General features: G+C 42.1%; 1 protein-coding gene across 2 annotated transcripts in view; it reads right to left on the reverse strand.

Annotated features, from left to right (window-relative positions):
- LOC110518297 (zinc finger protein 516) overlaps nt 1–20698 on the reverse strand; it is a 53035-nt gene extending 32337 nt beyond the window's left edge. For both annotated transcript variants that reach the window (XM_036973837.2, XM_036973838.2), the window contains exon 1: nt 19851–20698. The gene's annotated coding sequence lies outside the window, so the exon portion shown is untranslated. The remainder of the gene's footprint in view (nt 1–19850) is intronic.
- Between the last annotated feature and the right edge of the window lie 685 nt (nt 20699–21383).

Raw genomic sequence — 21383 nt, forward strand, 5'->3', positions numbered from 1 at the left:
CACATTTTTCTATTTTGCTTAGGGAATCATTGTCTACTTTGCTCATTGCTCTACTTTGCTCATTACTACACCCCAGCATTTTACTACACCTCAGCATTTTACTACACCCCAGCATTTTACTACACCCCAGCATTTTACTACAATTACCAAACAAACCAACGTAAAACAACAGTACTCTCAGAGAAAAAAGGTGCAATCTAGAACCTAAAGGACAACCCTTTGAAGAACCCTTTTTGATTTGAGGTAGAACCCTCTTGGGTTTGATGTAGAACCCTTCCCACAGAAGGTTCTACATAGAACCCAATAACCCTATTGGAACCGTTTTTTTCTAAGAGTGTAGTGTACTGTATACTTGTTGCCTGTATGTTGCGCTGTCTAGTCCAAGGCTGCCCCCTTGGTGGAAAAACAGTCCCCCGAATGGCCCACACATCTGCATGGTTAACTCCAGAGGGCTGTGTGTGTGTGTGTGTGTTTGTGTGTGTGTGTGTGTGCTCCCCCCACCCCTGTCTGTTTTTCTCACACCACTCGTTAGCCCTAGCTGCTCCCACAGGAACGCCCTGTTTGTATAAATCTGTGTGACCTCTACTCATGACAGCATTCCGCACAAAGATGCAGAGTTGACCACCTAACTAAACCAGAGACTAACTACTGCTGAGCTAAACCACCCAGAGAGATTGAGAGATACAGCAGCGACTTGACATTGAAAGTGATTCGGGCTGGCACAATGAACATAACCGATCAACTGACAGTTATGGATGAAAATAAAATGTAAACCTTTTTTTTTTTACCATTCAAATTTCCAAGTTTGTTGTAATAATTATACTTCAATGTATGCTGCTGCATTGTGGGGGGAATTGCCAAGGCAACTGAAGACTAGTTTGCTACAACGTTTTATCATGTTAAGAGTCCGCAGAAACTGCCTAAAATCACATGAACACACACATTGACACACAACACACAACACACACATATATATACACATATACACATATATATATACATATACATATACATATACATATATACATACATACATACATACATACATACATACATACATACATACATACATACATACATACATACATACATACATACATATATATATACACACATATATATACACATCTACATATACATATATACATACACACACATATATGTACATACTGTACATACATACATACATATAGATATATATATATATTTATTACATTTTTGGGGGGAGCAGCTGGGGGTTGACGAGTGGTGTGAGAAAAACAGACAGGGGGGGTGGGGGGAGGGGGGTGGGGGGAGGGTGGAAGAGGAAAGCACACACACACACAGACACACACACACGGCCCTCTGGAGTTAACTGCAACCTCACATCTGCAGGGTTAAGGGACTGTCTTTCATAAGTGGGCAGCCTTAGTGTGCTTCCCTTTTTTTCAGATCCTTCTCACATTTGGATTAGACAGCCCAACATACAGGCAACAAGTATCCACTACCGTTGTTTTAAGTTGATTTGTTTGGGAATTGTTATGGCCACATCAGCTCACATCGTTTGAGTGAAACTTCTACATCACCATGGAAATGATTGCATCAACTAACAGCTGACTGAAGAAAGGACGGCCGGGCAATTAAGTCAGTTTCTGCGGTAACATGGACTCTTAGCAATGTGATGAAACGTTGTTGTTCCTTGCTGAAACAAGCGAGGCGCTGTAGCAAACAAGCCTTTGGTTGACATGGCAACGACATCCACAATGCAGCAGCAGCACACTTAGAATTAGAATAAATAGAACAGACATGGAACCGATAACCGTGGACATTTTAATGGTACACCCATGGCACCCTGGTATCGTGACGCAATCATTTCCATGGTAATCTAGAATGGTAAACCCATGGGTGCACTCGCAATAGCTGCCTGGTATTGTGATGCAATCATTTAGAATGTTCATTCAACTGATGTAGGGTTCTTTCTCTCTCTCACTCTGGAGTGCCCGAGTGCGCTCCGGGCGTTGGTAAACTCAGAGCGTTGTCAGGTTGTCTCTTTCGGAAATTCAGAGTGTTTTGCTCTCGGAGTGCTCAGAGTGGACCCTCTGGCCGAGGAGTAGGGTTGATCAGAGTGTTCTGGTCACACAATGGCAGTCAAGCACCCAAGCTAACGTTGGCTAGCTTTCTAGCTACTTCCAGACACAAATGAGAGAACACCTCACTCAGATGAGAGTGCTCTGAAATCGGAGTAGATAGCCAGAGCAAATGTACGTACGCACCCGTAAACTGATATGGCTCATGTAATGGAATGTATTTTTTTGTAACGTCAGTTGAGTTGAAACAACAAATATTGGTGGGTACACTTCCTGCTTTTATTTCCTGCTTTGCCCCTATAGATACACTCACAATGGCCGCCAGTCCACCCATTATGCCATCACTGACTTGAATGGCAACACATGCAGTCAGGAGCAGAGGAGAACATTTGTATCTATATTTATTTTTTTGCTATTCGGATGGTTATTCTTTTTTTTTGTTTTTGCTATTGTTAGCTAGCGCTAGTCGACTGCTCTTGAGCCAAACTCTGGTTCATCCCATAGCTTGTTCACCATCTTCCTTAAAGAATAGTGAGCCAACATGTTTTCAGTACTTTGACTGATCAAAACTAGTTTTCTCATTCTATCTTTTGTCTCTGTGCAGCAGATACAGTGAACAATTCGTTCGGGACATCAAATCGCAATAAAACACAATATCGACTTGCAATCGTGAGAATCGCAATACATATCGTATCAGCACCTATGTATCGTGATAATATCGTATTGCGAGGTCCCTGGCAATTCCAGAGACAAGGTTTAAGCTCCCAAGACAAGACATCTGGTTTTACAGATAAATGAAAACAAAAATAGAAGATGTTGGAACTGGAAACACACTTGGACAGTTGATAAGATGCATTTGTTTGTTTTGGTCATTTCGTGTTGAGCTCTTTGCCAAACCAGTTCTAACAGGTTTCTTGTGGACTAGTTGTGACTGAGGCGAGCGAGAGCGTAGTAGGCTGCGATGAGACTCCCATATGGAACCTCCATCCCAGGGTCTGTCCCAGGGTCTTCTCTCCCTACGACCCCCTGTGTAGGCAGCCCAGAATAACCCCTGGAACAGCAACTTAAATGAGCCTCTCTGGAATGCAATTAGGTCACTGAACTCCCCGTGCATTCCCCCTCCGCAGCGCAGGCCCACGAGAGACACTTCCAGCCAGCCCCACAGCAACACACACACACGTGGCCACAAGCAAAACAGGAACAAAAAGAATGGACGGAAAGAAGGACATTATCAATGTATAGCTGTGCCATGGTTTCTCCTATCTTTTCGTTGTTGTCTAGTCCCTTCTAATCCTTTTTAATCTTAGTCTAGCGTGAAAGTCAAAACCTGACGATAACATAGCATGTACACATTATAGAAAAAGAAGTGCAAAGGAAGATGAGGTGAAGAGATAGGGATGAAGAGTCTCTCTCTCTCGCACACACACACACACACACACACACACACACATATGGGCGTGGTTTCACAGAGAACTTCTCAGCTCAATGGAGACTGTGGATGCTCAAACACTAACTTGGTTCAAACTGTTCAAAACAAATACAATAGCACAACGAGGTGCAACCTAAATAAAATAACCAGTGGGTGAAATCCAATTTCTTCGCAACAAACACCTTGTTACTGTGACACGGAGTCCACTTCACTATTGTTCTGGGAACAGAGAGAAACATCTGCCCGGGGCCTCAGAACCAGCACACAGGAAAACCACTACTTTAGGTGTTTGATATTTCACAGTTTCACACAGGACTTTACAAGGAGTTCACAAGCAGACCTGGGTTCAAATATTACTTGAAATCTTTCAACTACCTTGAGTGTTTGCTCTAGCCTTCCAGGAGTGCCAGATTGGCAAGGATAGGAGTTTTGGAACTATTCTATTGGTTGATTGAGGCAGCCAAGATCAATCAAGCTCAGATAAAGTATTTGAAATGATTTAAAATAGTATTTGAACCCAGGTCTGTTTACAAGGAATCAACATGTAAAATAGTTCCTTCAAACTGCCTCTGAGACATTACAATGATGTGATTGATAGCAGAACCATGGACATCTGTGTCATGTCTTTACAGGGCTGACTGATTCCCGCTGGTGAACATCAGCCTTGGTTGTTAACTCCCCAAGTGGAAAGTATAAACTAAGAATGAAAGCTCCCTCTGAAAAGAGAGAGAACTTGAGCGAGTGAGATAGATATATATATATATATATATAGATAAAAATAGTATGAGAAACAAGATAAAGACAAAACAAGAGAGATATATATATATATATATATATAGATAAAAATAGTATGAGAAACAAGATAAAGACAAAACAAGAGAGATATATATATATAGATAAAAATAGTATGAGAAACAAGATAAAGACAAAACAAGAGAGATATATATATATATATATATATATATAGATAAAAATAGTATGAGAAACAAGATAAAGACAAAACAAGAGATTATGTGAATGGTTGAGCAAGAGAGATAGAGAGAGGGTGAACCGCAGGCTCCAACCACAGCAAGGAAATGCTACATGCTCTCCAATCGCCAAACACTCCTAGCCCAGAAAGCTCCTATGGGGGAGAATCTGATAGGATTAGAATTTCAGAGGCTTCCTCTTTCTGTCAGCTTATGGCTTATGGGTGCTACATGCATGTTGAAGACAGGAGTCTCTTTCTGCATCCCAAAGGCAACACAGAATAACACCAGAGTCACTGTGTGTTAGTATCTAACATCATGACTCTGCATAGTTTGATACTGAATCTACCAAAATGTCTCCTCGTGTTGCGTGGGATTTGCTAATACAGATACATTCAAATGGTTTGATTTGGAGGCCCCTTCCACTTGAAATGCTAAAAGGTCAACGTTCAGATATACGAGGTTAAAAACAAGCAGAAGTAAGGACGTAGTGATGTCTGTCACAGGTGGTTTCAGAGGACGTGTCTGATCCAGAATGACCAGCACGATACATTGGTCTGCCTCGAGCCCCTCGAGGTCTCCACCTTGCTTTGTTCTCTAAGAGAGAGAGAGAGAGAGAGAGGAACCTGGGATGGTCTGCTTATTAGTTACTGTTGACTAGGAGCCACAACTTTCCTGCGCCAGAGTACACTAGAGCCATAGCGTCTCCTACAGCGACTACCAGTGCTTCTGGAATACCGTCGCCCAATCCAAAAATCAACCTATGTCCTGTGCCCTGTGCACTTGTATTTTTTAAATTCTCTTTTATTTTCTAAAATGTGTAGAAATGGTAAAATGTTGGGCCTCCCTTGTGAAAAAGACCTCGGTCTCAATGGGACTCCCTGTTGAATCAAAAGGTACAATTACAGTGCCTTGTGAAAGTATTCGGCCCCCTTGAACTTTGCGACCTTTTGCCACATTTCAGGCTTCAAACATAAAGATATAAAACTGTATTTTTTTGTGAAGAATCAACAACAAGTGGGACACAATCATGAAGTGGAACGACATTTATTGGATATTTCAAACTTTTTTAACAAATCAAAAACTGAAAAATTGGGTGTGCAGAAAAACAGCCCCAAAGCATGATGTTTCCACCCCCATGCTTCACAGTAGGTATGGTGTTCTTTGGATGCAACTCAGCATTCTTCCATTCCTCCAAACACGACGAGTTGAGTTTTTACCAAAAAGTAATATTTTGGTTTCAGCTGACCATATGACATTCTCCCAATCTTCTTCTGGATAATCCAAATGCTATCTAGCAAACTTCAGACGGGCCTGGACATGTACTGGCTTAAGCAGGGGGACACGTTTGGCACTGCAGGATTTGAGTCCCTGGCGGCGTAGTGTGTTACTGATGGTAGGCTTTGTTACTTTGGTCCCAGCTCTCTGCAGGTCATTCACTAGGTCCCCCCGTGTGGTTCTGGGATTTTTGCTCACCGTTCTTGTGATCATTTTGACCCCACGGGGTGAGATCTTGCGTGGAGCCCCAGATCGAGGGAGATTATCAGTGGTCTTGTATGTCTTCCATTTCCTAATAATTGCTCCCACAGTTGATTTCTTCAAACCAAGCTGCTTACCTATTGCAGATTCAGTCTTCCCAGCCTGGTGCAAGTCTACAATTTTGTTTCTGGTGTCCTTTGACAGCTCTTTGGTCTTGGACACAGTGGAGTTTGGAGTGTGACTGTTTGAGGTTGTGGACAGGTGTATTTTATACTGATAACAAGTTCAAACAGGTGCCATTAATACAGGTAACGAGTGGAGGACAGAGGAGCCTCTTAAAGAAGAAGTTACAGGTCTGTGAGAGCCAGAAATCTTGCTTGTTTGTAGGTGACCAAATACTTATTTTCCACCATAATTTGTAAATAAATTCATAAATTCTACAATGTGATTTTCTGGATTTTTTTCCCTCATTTTGTCTGTCATATTTGAAGTGTACCTATGATGAAAATTACAGGCCTCTCTCATCTTTTTAAGTGGGAGACCTTGCCCAATTGGTGGCTGACTAAATACTTTTTTGCCCCACTGTGTGTGTGTGTATATATATATATATATATATATATATATATATATATATATATATATAATGTCAGACTTGATATCTCTTAACAAAAAATGTATCAACCCCTACAAAAATGTCAATTTATTATAATCCACACAATAATTCACATTGCCTGTTGCTGCAGGATTATTTTTCTGCTGTGAGAAACATCTGTATGTCTGTGTGTTTGTCTTATGTACACGTACACTACTGGTCAAAAGTTTTAGAACACCTACTCATTCAAAAGGTTTTTCTTAATGTTGTACTATTTTCTACATTGTAGAATAATAGTGAAGACCAAATAGGGCTATCTTCTGGCTATTTGAAGAATATCAAATATGAGATATATTTAGATTTGTTGAACACTTTTTTGGTTACTACATGATTCCATAGGTGTTATTTCATTGTGTTGATGTCTTCACTACTATTCTACAGTGTAGAAAATCGTAAAAAATAAAGAAAAACCCTGGAATGAGTAGGTGTTCTAAAACTTTTGACCGGTAGTGTGTGCGTCCATAAGCACAGAGAAGGGCGTAGTGTGGGTGTGTATTCTGTGTAAATCAGCAGCATGGGACTGCACAGTGAAACACAACACACAGAGCAGCTCTGTGCTACAGCACCCTGCACAGAGCAATACACTAGCCTACACAGAACTCATGTCAGTGATGTCTGCACTGCACAGAATTAGGTGATTTATACCAGAATAGACGAGCACCGAGGAGAGGAGAGAATAACATATTGGCACAGCTGAAGACATACAGTATAAGGTAGTGGTGGTACACTGACTGTAAAGATCCACAGAGACAAAGAAGCACTCTAACAGCAGCACAACAGAACAGGCTGCAGACAATACAAGTGTTCACATCACAATTGTCCACTAGCATTATCTGGGCCAATGACACCTGTCTGCAGCCCCCTGTAAACTGACTCCCTTTCTGCCTTAACAGCGAGGGTCGTGTTCATTAGGCACCGAACAGGAGAAGACAGACTGAACCAGGGAGGGACTACCTCGACTTGTCCAATAAGAAACAGACATTTTTTGTTTTCTGTTACTGAATGTTTTAAAACATTTTATGCTTCATGCTCAAATGAACACGGCCCTCCTGTAGCTTCCCTCGGTTATGGCGGTGAACAGATTTCTCCACCCACGGTCATGGGGCATGAATTGGGTGATTTTGTGCTAGTCGGCAAGGTATAATCTGATGAGATTAGTTTGCTCTTTAAATAGAGTTCTGTGGCCAGGGATTAGATTATCACGGCCAGGAGCCTCAAGAGCAAAGAGCCTCTGTCTCGTTGACTTTGTTATGGGAATACCATGACAACAATCATTCCCGAGCAAGATAGTGGTATTAGAGAGAGTCTGTCTGTGTGTGTGTGTGTGTCACCTCTAATCAATAATATTCTGACAACGAGCCCTGATTCTCCGAAGTCTATTAGATTCCATTCATATGTGGGCTCAGCAAAAACAAAATGTTGTTTTTTTGCATGGCACGGTTTTCCTGTGGTGACATAGGTCCAACTTGAAGCAATGCTGGAGACCAAACAACTGAATTTCTACGATTCTCATGGAAATATTTGTCGTGCCTGTCTATTTACCACCAGAAACCGATGCTGGCACTAAGACCACACTCAACGAGCTGTATAGGGCCATAAGCAAACAAGAAAATGCTCACCCAGAGGCGGTGCTCCTAGTGGCCGGTGACTTTAATGCAGGAAAACTGAAATCCGTTTTACCAGCACATGACCTGTCCAACTGGAGGCGAAAAAAACTCTAGATCACCTTCACTGTACACACAAAGACGCATACAAGCTCTCCCTCGCCCTCCTTTTGGCAAATCTGATCATAACTATCCTCCTGATACCTGCTTACATGCAAAAACTGAAACAAGAAGTACAAGTGACCCGCTCAATATGAAAGTGGTCTGATGAAGCGGATACTAAGCTACAGGACTGTTTCGCTAGCACAGACTGGAATATGTTCTGGGATTCATCCGATGGCATTGAGGAGTTCACCACATCAGTCACCGGCTTCATTAATTACTGTATCAACGACGTTGTTCCCACAGTGACCATAGATACAGTACATATCCCAACCAGAAGCCTTGGATTACAGGCAACATCCACACTGAGATAAAGGCTAGAGCTGCCACTTTCAATGAGCAGGACACTAATCCAGACTCTTATAAGAAATCCTGCTACTCCCTCCGACAAACCATCAAAAAGGCAAAGTGTCAATACAGGGCCAAGATCGAGTCATACTACACCGACTCGTCGGATGTGGAATCAGAGGGCCGAACACACCCCATCCACATCGATGGGGATTTTGTGGAACAGGTCGAGAGCTTCAATTTCTTGTGTCCACATTACTAAGGAACTATCATGGTCCACACACATCAACACAGTCGTGAAGAGGCCACGACAAAGACTCTTCCCCCTCAGAAGGCTGAAAAGATTCAGCACAGGCCCTCAGATCCTCAAAAAGTTCCACAGCTGTACCATTGAGAGCATCTTGACTGGCTGCATCGCCACTTGGTAGGGCAACTGTTTGGCATCTGACTGCAAGGTGCTGCAGAAGTTAGTGCGTGCGGCCCAGTACATCACTGGGACCAAGCTTCCTGCCATCCAGGACCTCTATACCAGGCAGTGTCAGAGGAAGGCCCTAAAAATTGTCAAAGAATCCAGCCACCCAAGTCATAGACTGTTCTCTCTGCTACCGCACGGAAAGTGGTACCGATGCACCAAGTCTGGAACCAACAGGACCCCGAAGAGCGTCTACACCCAAGTTATAAGACTGCTAAATAGTTGGTTAAATAGTTAACCAATAAACTACCCAGAGTATTTGCAGTGACCCTTTTTTGCACTAATCTCTTTTGACTCATCAAATATGCTGCTGTTACTGTTTATTATCTATCCCAATGCCTAGTAACTTTATCCCTACCTATATGTACATATCTACCTCAATTACCTCGTACCCCCACACATCAACTCAGTACTGGTAACCTATGTATATAGCCAAGTTATTCATTGTGTATTTATTCCATGTGTTGTTATACTTCTATTTATACCTAATTTATTATTTTCTATTTAAAAAATATATAATTATTATTAGGTTATTTGAAGTTAGTTCAGTTACAGTGCATCACAGAAACAAAACAAGATCACGACAAAGTGTTTATTGTGATTCCTAAAGTGTTATAACCCAGTAGAGCTAAGAGAAGCTAGGTTAGATATCTCCAGGGCCCTGTTTGAATACTTAAAAAAATATATACCCTTTCTCCCACCCTTGAAGTTATCACTGGTCTGACATTAATTGTGACAGCAAGAGTTCCATTCACCACTTGTCATGCCAGATAAGTGATTACTACAATGAAGGGAGGAAGGAAGTACGCTTTTTATATACAGTATATATATATATATATATACACACACACACATGGTATACAACTTCCAACGAAATGCTTACTGGCAGGTTCCTTCTTGACCCTGGAAAATGTAAATGTTTATTTAAATGGAAATACATGGAAATACATGGAAATTGAAAGTGGTGTAAGAGGGCATGGTAGTCAGTTCACCATGATGACATCTGACTTCCGTTCTCTCAGTAGTAGGGTCAACAAAGAAGTCTAGTGAATGAGTGTGTTTAATAGCAGCTTCAGATAATCTGAGTCTGGGCCTGGCTACTGGGGGGCCCCTCCCTCCCTCCCTCCCTCCCTCCCTCCCTCCCTCCCTCCCACACACACACACACACACACACACACATCTGGATATAATGTGGGAACAGGACACCGAGGTCAGCGGGGTAGGGGAGCGTATGGGGGAGTGCAAGGAGATCTAGGTCTTTACAAAACACCAAGGACCAATGAGGAGGGGCGAATGGGGGGGTTGGGGGTCATTGCTAAGAGCTCCCTGACTTTGGTTTCCCCTCTCTGAACCGCTACTACACCAACAAACTACACCCAGGGCAAGAGGTATAGAGGCAGCAGCTGGGAAACGTGCATTCCCAGTGGATAACACTGGCCGCTGGCAGCAGTAGCCCATGGAAGGCAGAGGGTAGAAGACAGAATCTGGACTAGAGGAAGGTGGAAAACATCGAGGGTCGGGTTCCTAGACTCAGATTAAGCCTAGTTTGGGACAATAGTGCAGCCTTTCAGCAATGAGAGAGAGACAGAGAGAGAGAGAGAGAAAGGGAGGGACAGGGACAGAGACAAAGAGAGAGGATGGGGGGGTGGAAGAGAACAGCCACTCAGGAAGCAGCGATCTTTCATTTTGTTTCATTGCCTTGGCTGATGTAGTGGAGAGAGGCCAGTAAAGGCAGTGGATCATGTGGTAGCTACCTCTGTCCAGCTTTACATTCAGCTCCACACATGGCTATGGGGCAAGTTCATTAGCCCCTGGCAGTCATCATCCTCACCACCATCCTCAGTGACCTCAAAACCAGTCTCCCCTGTCTCCCTTCTCCACAGCTCGCTCTCTCTCTGAATTTCAATTTAAGGGGGTTTATTGGCATGGGAAACATATGTTTAGTGAAATAGATAATTAACAAAAGTGGAATAAACAATAAAAGTGTCATATGTCTATATATAGTGCTGTACCGATATAGAAATAGTTCAAGTACAAAAGTTAAAATAAATAAGCATAAATATGGATTCTCTCTCTCTCTCTCCCTCCCTCTCTCCCTCTCCCTTTCCTTGCCTCCATCTCTCTCCCTCATTCTGAGAATGCAGACACAGCTGCTGACAGAGACAGAGAAATCAAATAACCATCCTAGACTATCTCTCCCTCCGTCTGGCTTTTCCACATGAGTAGCTTTGTGAGAGAGATGCTTACTAAGAGAGAACACAACCATAACAAATATTTCAGGTTTTTTTTTTTTTTTGGGGGGGGGGGGGGGGGGGGAGAATACTATAATGTGCATGAAAGCAACATTGATCATCACTTTATTACTTTATTACACACTTGCGTACGTAGGAACACAGAAACACACTTCTAGTGAAGCAATGTGTTTAAACACAGCTGGGCCTGGCTACTGGGGGACCCCTCCCTCACACACACACACACACACACACACACGCAAGCAAGCACGGACGCACACACACACGCATGTACACACACACACACACAACCCAATACACACCCATACAAATAGGAACATAAATATCGCCCTCCGTCATGCAAGGTTGGGTTGACATCAGTGGCTAACGATCAGGTCCTCTTTAGTGAATGATCAGCTGTAGCCCAGAGACATTTCCAGCTTGTTTCCCTAAGTCATTCAGACATTGAACATCACCAGGCTTCAAAGAGCACAATAACTAGGCCTACATCCATCCTGTTCCACTCTCAAAGCACACATCTACCCAGGGTCCTCGTCTAGAAACTAGATCATCCTCGTAGAACTCAAGTTAAGTGGAAAGCAGAGACATAACTCTGTTCTATTTCGAGTTACTTGTCATCCACAATTATTAGGGATGACGAAGCAGATCCTTTGTTTTCGGTAAACAACATATGTTGTGGCTCACTGGTGTGGAAATATATGCCCCTTTCTTTCCAATGAGGTATTTTCTTGACAATATTTCCGTCTGTTTTACGTGACCCCTTTTGGCTCAAGAACAACCCAGAGGCAAAAGTTCTGTATAGCCACTTTAAATATGCTTCAATGAGTCTGCTGGGCTGTTTGTATGTGTGACTGTGACTATTGGGTGTGGTCTTTGTGTGAGCCTGTCCAGCCTACGATGCCGTGCTAATCTAATCTAATAAGAGCATTCACTAACCACCACGAAGCAGCCTCACTCACAGCAGGACCACGTCTCCTGCTGTTCACTTCATGGACCAGCAGAAACAACATGCCAGCTAGTTGTCCCACTGTACATAAATCTCAGCTAAATGACGTGTTTGCTTACAAGTAAGTATAAGAGCTCTAGTACCCGACTGGGATTCAAAGGAAAATCAAAGCACCACTTTCGTGGCAGAAAAACAGTAGCATGTGTTTTTAAACCAGCGTTGTTTTTAAAAAAGGGGGTCGCCTCTCGAGATTCGAATGAGATATAGGCTGAAGCCATCGTTGCCCCAACCCCCCCCCCCCCCACCCCACTTTGTTGACCTTCAGAACACAGGGTTTGGATTAAGTTCGTAGTGTCCTCATCTCTCCACCCCTTCACCCTTCTATCCCTCCACCTCTCTACCCCTCCCACCCTCCACCTCTCCTCTCTTCAGACCTTACGGTTGGGTGTTTAGAGCTGGCTGGGGCTTAGCGACTGGCGGTGGCTCATCAAATATGAACAAGGTCGTGAGGAAGGCCACAGCCTCCGTCACACAGCAGAGACAGACGCAGAGGCATGGCCAGTGGAAGGCAGTGTCAGGATGAATAGTGTCAGGCCACTACTAGTGTTAGGTAGAGATGGGCACGGTTATTTGAACACCCGAACGAACATTAGTGTTTGAACACTTGCGAAACCTACAGAGATGTCACACGTTTGTTGTTATTGTTGGCAAATCAAAGTGGTACCGTCAGTGGCTCCATGTGTAGCAGCCGACGTGAGAGATCGCTAATCAATGCAAAAATGGAATTAAAATGACAGAATTAAGTTAGTTAAATGAGAAGGAGTAGGCTACAACGAGCAGCCACCGGGTAGGCTGCTGTTTCATCTGAATGGAGTTGTTGTGGACAAGGAAGGGGAAATGCAACAGAATAGCCTCAATTAGCCTAGGTTGCTAGCTTGGCTAGCTTCTGTACATCGATGCGATGCAGTCAAGACAGTCACTACCAGATGGGATGATAGACAACCTATGTTTTTATCTCTATCTGCATAGAGAGATACCAAAGGCTAAAACAAACATATCGAGGACATATTACCTGTTAATGTAGACAAAACAGGAGCAATGACCTCACCTCGTTCATATCCCACTTATTATTGATTTAATGATTATCATTTGATCAACCGGGACTTTTTACCAAAAGGTTTTCTTTGTTGATGGAAAAGTCATGTTCAAAAGCTAAAGGCCTAATTCAATCAATTTCATTTGATGAAGGCAATGGAAGAAGGTAACTGATCAAAGACAAAATATGATTATATTAGCGAGCGTTTCATCACAGTCATTTTTTAACTGTATCATGTTGGTCTTATTCAACTCAACGTCTGCTTATAATGCCATTATTCTATTGAGCAGTGGGCCTATTAAAAAACTTGGATCGATAATACCAGTGAGCTAGTCGCTAGTGACATCTGGGCTGGACAATGAGCTCGCCCCAGCGCGCGCGCACACACACACACACACACACACACACACAGAGAGTATCTTTCCAATCCCTGATTGCATCCACGTGACTCAGGGCTACTTCTCCCTAATCGTATTTCTCTTCTTTAATCCCTTAGCAATCAGAGCAACAATGCCACCATTGGTTCACAGAGCAGGCAAAAAAATCTATTAGACATATGTTCCTTTACTACAGCATACCACAACCGATGGGGATTCAAATAATTACTGTGAGTATTAATCAAAGGAGTGTTTTATGAATGTGTTTGTGATCTGCTGTGGGGGTTAAGTTACTGACTCGCCAGGAGTGGGGCAGATGCATAATCAACATGGTGTTGTTCAAGCATTCTCTCTCACTCTCTCATGTGAGACGAATGGCCAATAATAGGCATGATGTGTTAATTGGAAGGGAAGCATTTATGTGTCAGAAGGACACTAAACACACACTAGGTAGTCTCGAAATCACCCAATCAAATGTTCCATTGAAACTCCTCATTCAATCTCAGATTCAGCATTCCAAAATCAGTCTCACTACAACAGTCCCTGAAACACAACGGTGACACTTTTTGACAATGCTTCTAACAAATAATGAAAATTTTATTTTTAATGCTTATTCATGAAGGTGTGTTATCAAGTGTTACCAATACACCCTATTACATGTTACCCCATCACAATAGCACAGCCTCTTGACTAGCTAACCATGCAGTCTCAAATGTGCCATGTTAAATCCCTCGGCCCCAGCCTCCCCCCGACCTCATTCCAACCCTGCTCCTCTCCTCTAACCCCTAATCCCACGATGACTAAATCATTTTCTTCGGGTCTAATTTGGCCAGATATCTTGCTAGATAGCTTACTATCAAGCCCATACTTACGTAGCATGGCATTTCATTGATCCAGCCATGGGGTTGCAGGTGTGACCCAAATATGGGGATTACACACCCACCTGTTACCCTTTGCTCAGAATTAGGAGAAAACACACGTGTGTGTGTGTGTTTGTAGTGATGATGAGAGAAGATACAGCAGTGCCTTAAAGGGTCTGCAGTCAGTCTTTTTGCCAAATACATTCCTTTTGATTATACTGAGGACATAAGCAATGAGTTTCCTATGGAGGGGCTCATTTATAATTTAATCCAGGAGCCACAGTCTTTCTGAACTGGCAGAGAGAGACTGCCCTTTCACAGGAGGAGTCTTACTGTGCAGCTGAAATCAATGCCATGGCCACAAACTAACACAGCCAGGTACCACTACCTATCAGTCTGCCGATAAACTAATTATGGGATTGTCTGTAGACAGCCGCCAGGTACAGATTCCATTAGAGTAAATTAATTTAATAAAAACAAATAGCTGTTTTAGCTGTTTTACCCAAACCAAGTGAGCCACACAAAAAAATGAGTCAACACTGTGTGTATGGATAAAAGACTATAGGAAGTATTTTCTACTCTGGATACAGGTTATGCAACAACATTACGTATCTTAAATCTCCTAGAATGTAGTAGAGGTGTGGTGTGTTTACCACATCAGCCTAGCCCATTAAGGTGTTGCCAGGGTAGACAAAAATTGAGGAAACAAAAGACACACAACTGTTGAGTGTTGCACCTCAGGTTATCCGGACAAAGAGACAGGATACACAGGAAATTAAGATGCATAACCAAATGGGGTTCTATGGATCTTCCATAATGTGATGATATAAAATATAGTAAGATGTGTATGACCCCTGTGTGTGTGTGTGTGTGTGTGTGTGTGTGTGTGTGTGTGTGTGTGTGTGTGTGTGTGTGTGTGTGTGTGTGTGTTGTTCAAAAAGCCCAATAGGAGTAATCAGTAATGAAAACAGCAGAGGGAGTTACTGGTGCCATTCAGCTAGGGCCTGGTGCGATTCAGCTAGGGCCTGCTGCTGTGGAATGTGAGGCACCATTCACATGGGTAAAAAATGCATTGCAGCCACCACAAAGGCCTGCCTTGTCCTCATTGTTTCACATAGAACACATTTGGCTCAAAAAATGAAATCACTAATTTGACTCCTACAGATAGAGAACGGGAGGGGGAACTATGACAAAACGTCTTTGAAAGACATTTCATGGTACAGTGTGTAAAGTTTAAGTGTGATAGGCCAAGAGATGGAAAGTAAAGTAAGCACACAATCTACTTAAGGAAGACTAACATTTCAATTTATTCATCATTCATTTGGAGTCAAGAATTTTTTTTTAAAGCATGATGGTAAAAGGCAGGTAGCCTGGTGGTTAAAAGCATTGGGCCAGTAACTCCCTGAGCCAGCGAGTTGGACAAATCTGCCATTCTGCCCTTGAGCAAGACAATAACAACTGCTCCCTGGATGCCCATGACGTGGTTGTTTTTAAAGGCAGCACATCTCTGATTATGAGGGTTTGGGTTAAATGCGGAAGACACATTTCGGTTGAACGCATTCAGTTGAGCAACTGACTAGGTATCCCTCTTTCCCAATCAAATACAAACTCTGTTGGGTCATGTATGTGCTACTGTGTGACTTCATTGCAACAGTGCTTTTCCACCAGTGGCTTTCTTCTGTGAAGCTGTGCATTTTTGTAGCCCCAACATGATCAGCTGTGGATCATGGTACAGTATGTTGCTACAATGTGGATCTTTAAATAAATAGATATTTAATCAAGATTTAGAAAGCATGTTAAACATGGCCACCGTGTTCCTATTTTCATATATTTAAACTTATATTTGTGAGATTTGGAGATGCCACATGCACATGCATGTCATCACAAGACTCTGAACATTTATATACAGTCCCAGTCAGGGGTTTGGACACACCTACTCATTCAAGGGGTTTTTCTTTATGTTGTTACCATGTTCTACGTTGCAGAATAATAGCGAAGACATCAAAACTATGAAATAACACACATGGAATCATGTAGTAACCATAAAAGTGTTTGTGCACATAAAAGTAGTGCACATAAAAATAACTTTTTAAATTCCCATGTACCTAATAACAAATACAAATGAAATGGGTTTCCATCGCATTTTCAACTCTACTGATGGTTTTGTCACATTCTTTGTTGTTGCTTTATTTAGCTAATGTGCCCACTCCGGTATTGGCACACTCACATGTGCTCTAGCCAACATCTTGCGTGTAGGGGCGGCAGGTATCCTAGTGGTTAGAGCGTTGGACTAGTAACCGAAAGGTTGCAAGATCGAAGGCCCGAGCTGATATAGCAAAAATCTGTCGTTCTGCCGCTGTGTTCCTTGTTCTTAAACCTTCTTGAAAATAGGAATTCGTTCTTTAACTGACCTCCTTACTTAAAAAATAAATAATAATCAACAGGGCAGGTATGGTCCACATGATGAGATTAGTACAGACAAAATAGCGAGTTTAACGAATAGTTTTATTTGTCAAACTGCAGCCAAGTATTGATCATCATGTCACCAGAATAAGACCCTCGATATTTAATTGGAAAAGTGCATCAAGCTTGCCACCTTGCACTTTCACCAACCTGTTATTTCATCTGTAGCCTAAGAAACTGCATGCGTTGCCGAATCGTAGTGGGAGCATCAAATAACATGTCATTTCGTGACTCCAAATGTACTTCGATATAAAGGTTATTATACCAATATTTGCGCACAAAAGCGTTCCCAGAGCCATTACTCGCATCATTAATTGTGCCAACACAAAAAGATCCCACCATGCCTTAGTGTATTTGTTTAGTTAACATTTAGAAAGCTTACCAACAAATGTGATGTTTCCATCAGGCCTGTCATGACATGTTTTTATGCAACATGTAATTTACTCGCATTAAAAGGTTGGATTGAAACGTTTTTAACTGTAATGAATTTGAAAATAATATGTAGGCCTATTACGACAGGTGGCGCTCCAGTGGATTATCATTCTAATTTCGTTGGCTACTCAGTTCTGAGGGAGAATACAATTAGGCTACGTCGTGTGTTACGATCATGTCCAAATGTCACGGATGATTTTGTGTATCTAAAAGAAAAAAAACTATTTTCATCAGCGGACTTTTGAAAGGTGAATACAATTTTCCTATACGTCTGAAACCTGATGCCGCCAGAGACAACAACAACTGCATCCTGTAAAACACGTGGGAAGTCTAAAGACACTGTCCCCAATGCTGCATTCTGCACCGTTATTAGCCTGCTTTGTATCAAATACGTCAAGTTATTTTACACCTTTCAAGTTTCTAACTATATCGTAACTTTTTTTTCAGCACGCAGGGTCATTCAAAACACTCAACTCTGATTGTACGCTACATTGCCAACGAAATGTAGCCAGACAAGTTCACTGCTATACTTATACGTTGTTGCAATGTCCTCGAAACAAAACAGCCATGTTTTGATATTATGACATTCTTCAAATCAGGGCACAGGCAAATAAAACAAAATAGTAGCCTAATTGAATGACCACTCCCATTCCTCATCAAGTAACACTGTATTCACACGGAGTCAAATACGTTTGTCTGAGGCTATAATACCATTCCGACCTGCAACCAGCAACAATAATATGTATTTAACGACTTCCTTTCCCAGTAAGACAGTAGACAACCGTTTTCCCCTTAGGAGAGGTATGGTTATGCAATATGAGGGAATTACTCCAGATAGGCCTAAGGCTACTTGGGGCACTATATTTTGAGAGTGCCGGTTCCACTCATCTTTTGATTCTATTAATGACTTATTTACATTGCATGGCACGTTTCTGGCGTATTTTACTCGTGGTGGTCTCGTTGCCGTAGGACTGTACAGGTTCAATGCTCTCTGTCCCTGTCTGTTACCCTCTGTCACCGGCTCTCTTCCTCTCTCGTGTCACTTGCGCTAAGAATGTAGAGCACCGGCGTGACGTCCCTGCAACGTTATGCATCGCATACTATAACCTACAGCTGGCTTAAATAGCTTGGAACTTCATATTTCATTTGTTAGCCTATACGGCAATATATTTGGGTATTGTGCCTATAGCCTTTACCGAATGTTAATCTTTGTAGTCTGCTAGTAAATAAAACCAGTCAAATAAGTAAATACATGTTAAAAAATATATATATATTTTTAAAAAATATATGAGGTTTGAATAGGCTAAGCGTAGCCTAATTGTTTCTACCAGACATCTGTGCGCAGACGTGTGATTTGCTCCCTTGCCCTACGTGGACACTACTTTGTGATTGTGACGTCACAGCCCTCCTGCTTTCTTTCCTTCCACAATGTCACACACATCTCTCCATGCATAGGAGAACGGGAGAATAGTTGTTTGTTTAGGCTTCCCCATATAGAGCATAGGACCTCCGTCTACAATGGCGCATTGAAGTTTATAAAGGACAATAAGACACGTAGTTCAAAAGTTGTGCTCCATCTGATTCCGACACCCCCCACCCAGCATCTTTCGACTCCACACCCCCGCCACATGTTTTGCATCCCCCCCCCCCCACCACAGAGTCGATTTGTAATGAGCTCCAACTAATTTTGTTGGTAGGCTATTTAACATGTTGGCGACTTTAGAGTCGGCGAGCTCAAAATCAGTTATTATGAACGCATGAAATGTGTGTCATGTTCCTCTAACTAAATGACAGCTATGGCATGTCCATTAGACCTATGTGTAGGACATTGGACTTCCTAATATGGATGTGCTTTCATCTGTCTCTGCCTGTTTTAAGGAACAAACAACAAAGTCGATTAAATATCCATTTAATAATTGACTACGATTATAAAAACAACAAACATGAATCTAGTCAACCATGCACTTCCAATAACGTTCCTCCAATCGGATTAATCCCTTTGGGTTTTGATGTTGCATGATTACAGAGCAACCTTTTCAACTTCACATTTCAAGAATATGACAAAGCAAAGGTAGCCTATATTAGGGCAGCTCTATCCAACCCATAAACCACGTACGCATGTTGTTATAGATCCAGACTATTGATAATGGAATGTTTGTTGTGTTTGTTTGATATAGTCTCACGTAGGTTAAATTAATAGGTTCGTATTTGCTCCAACTCCTACTCTTCGACTCGGCTGCCATTCAGAACCCTCACCAAACACACGGAAGCGAAACATCAATGTAATCTAATATTGTTACGTACCTGTGTGCAAGTGTGTGATCAAAACATATCCTGGAAGCACTCCCGAAGAATAGGCGAACGCAAAAGGTGAAAGCATGCGCTGTATGTTGAAGTGCATATGATTGAGTGAGTCGAAACCACTGTGACACAGGGATAGTCATCGGTCTCCCAAGTATTCAATGCACTAAGAGCTTGATTCCTCTCGAGCGATGACGATAAGCAAAGCCTCCAATTGCTTCTTTAACTCCTAAGTAGAGCCTATTTCCTGGACTGTGTTCCATTAGGAGCAAAACCAAGACGTTTGCGCCTCGGTCGTTTCATGGATACACCTTTCAGTGGCTGTGGATGGTCTCTCCCGCATTAAATGAACTATTTACTATTGTCTCCATCAGCACAAAGTTCTTGATACTATACTAAATCAAATATTCGGTTGACATACACGACGACATGACATGTTGGCCCAACACTTGTATATTCGCCAACATATTGACTATCAATGTGTTATCATTTGGATTCAATTCAGACAGGTTCTCAAACCTGCTTACGCACGTCGTAGATAGAAGCCGTTTGGAATGCATGCAGTTACAGACAGAGGAATCAGATAAATCCCTAACAAATAGCCTAGATGAACTAGTCTAACTTCTAATTGGCCTACGTAATTATAAGTAATATACTGTAGCGACCCACGCTATACGATTCCCACCGAGTTAACATATTGGCAAGATGCGTAGGGTGTATACCTTTCACAGAGACCCGGGTTCGCTTCCCACGCTCTAAATGAGCTATATCGGTGTCAGAAGTGGGGCCATGGGATTGCACCGTGAGGCTGAAGTTAGTTGAAGCACGGGGACGTACCTTCCTTTTCGAATGGGGCAGTGTAGCCCTCGTTTAATGAGCCATATTAAAATTCCACAAAGTGAGTTTACCCCATTGGTGCGATGCATACGGTGTTTTGCCTTTCCAGAGACCCAGTTAGCTTCCCGTTCCATACGTTCGCTATAACACCATGGCATTTTAACTTTTTTAAATCATTCATTAAACACGTATTAGCTATATTAAAATCTTTACGAAGGTGTAATTACGTTTTTATTCTGTAATGATCGGTAAAAGCAAAGTGTATTCATTTGTTAGTTGCATTAATACAGGATATGTTTGTAACCTACTCTATTGTTTTTGATACAGTGGAATTCACTTGTGGTGTTAAAGGTAAAATAGTAATATATTGTTTCAGTGAAAGAAAATATCTGCGTGGTAGGTTGGCCTATTTTTGTAGACTCACTAGCATAGGAAGGCTGTATAAGCACACCGATTTGAAAGATACATTTAGGGTTATCGGTTATCTCTTGATCCGCCTAAATTGACTTTAGACTATGTTGAATTTAAACGAAGAGGCCTAGATAATATGAGACTACTTTTAAATTGTGCCACTTTGAATTCAATTTATGTTGTGGGTAGATTCATATCTGCATTGCAGTGAGTAAGCCCTGGATATAGGGAGGGTGTTTGCTTTGCATGCATAGGGAAGAAGCCTTTTTCCTAACTTCTGATGTACCA

The sequence above is a fragment of the Oncorhynchus mykiss genome, chromosome 3 (genome assembly GCF_057628025.1).
Source record: "Oncorhynchus mykiss isolate SJ-2025 chromosome 3, ASM5762802v1, whole genome shotgun sequence".
Lineage (NCBI taxonomy): Eukaryota > Metazoa > Chordata > Actinopteri > Salmoniformes > Salmonidae > Oncorhynchus > Oncorhynchus mykiss.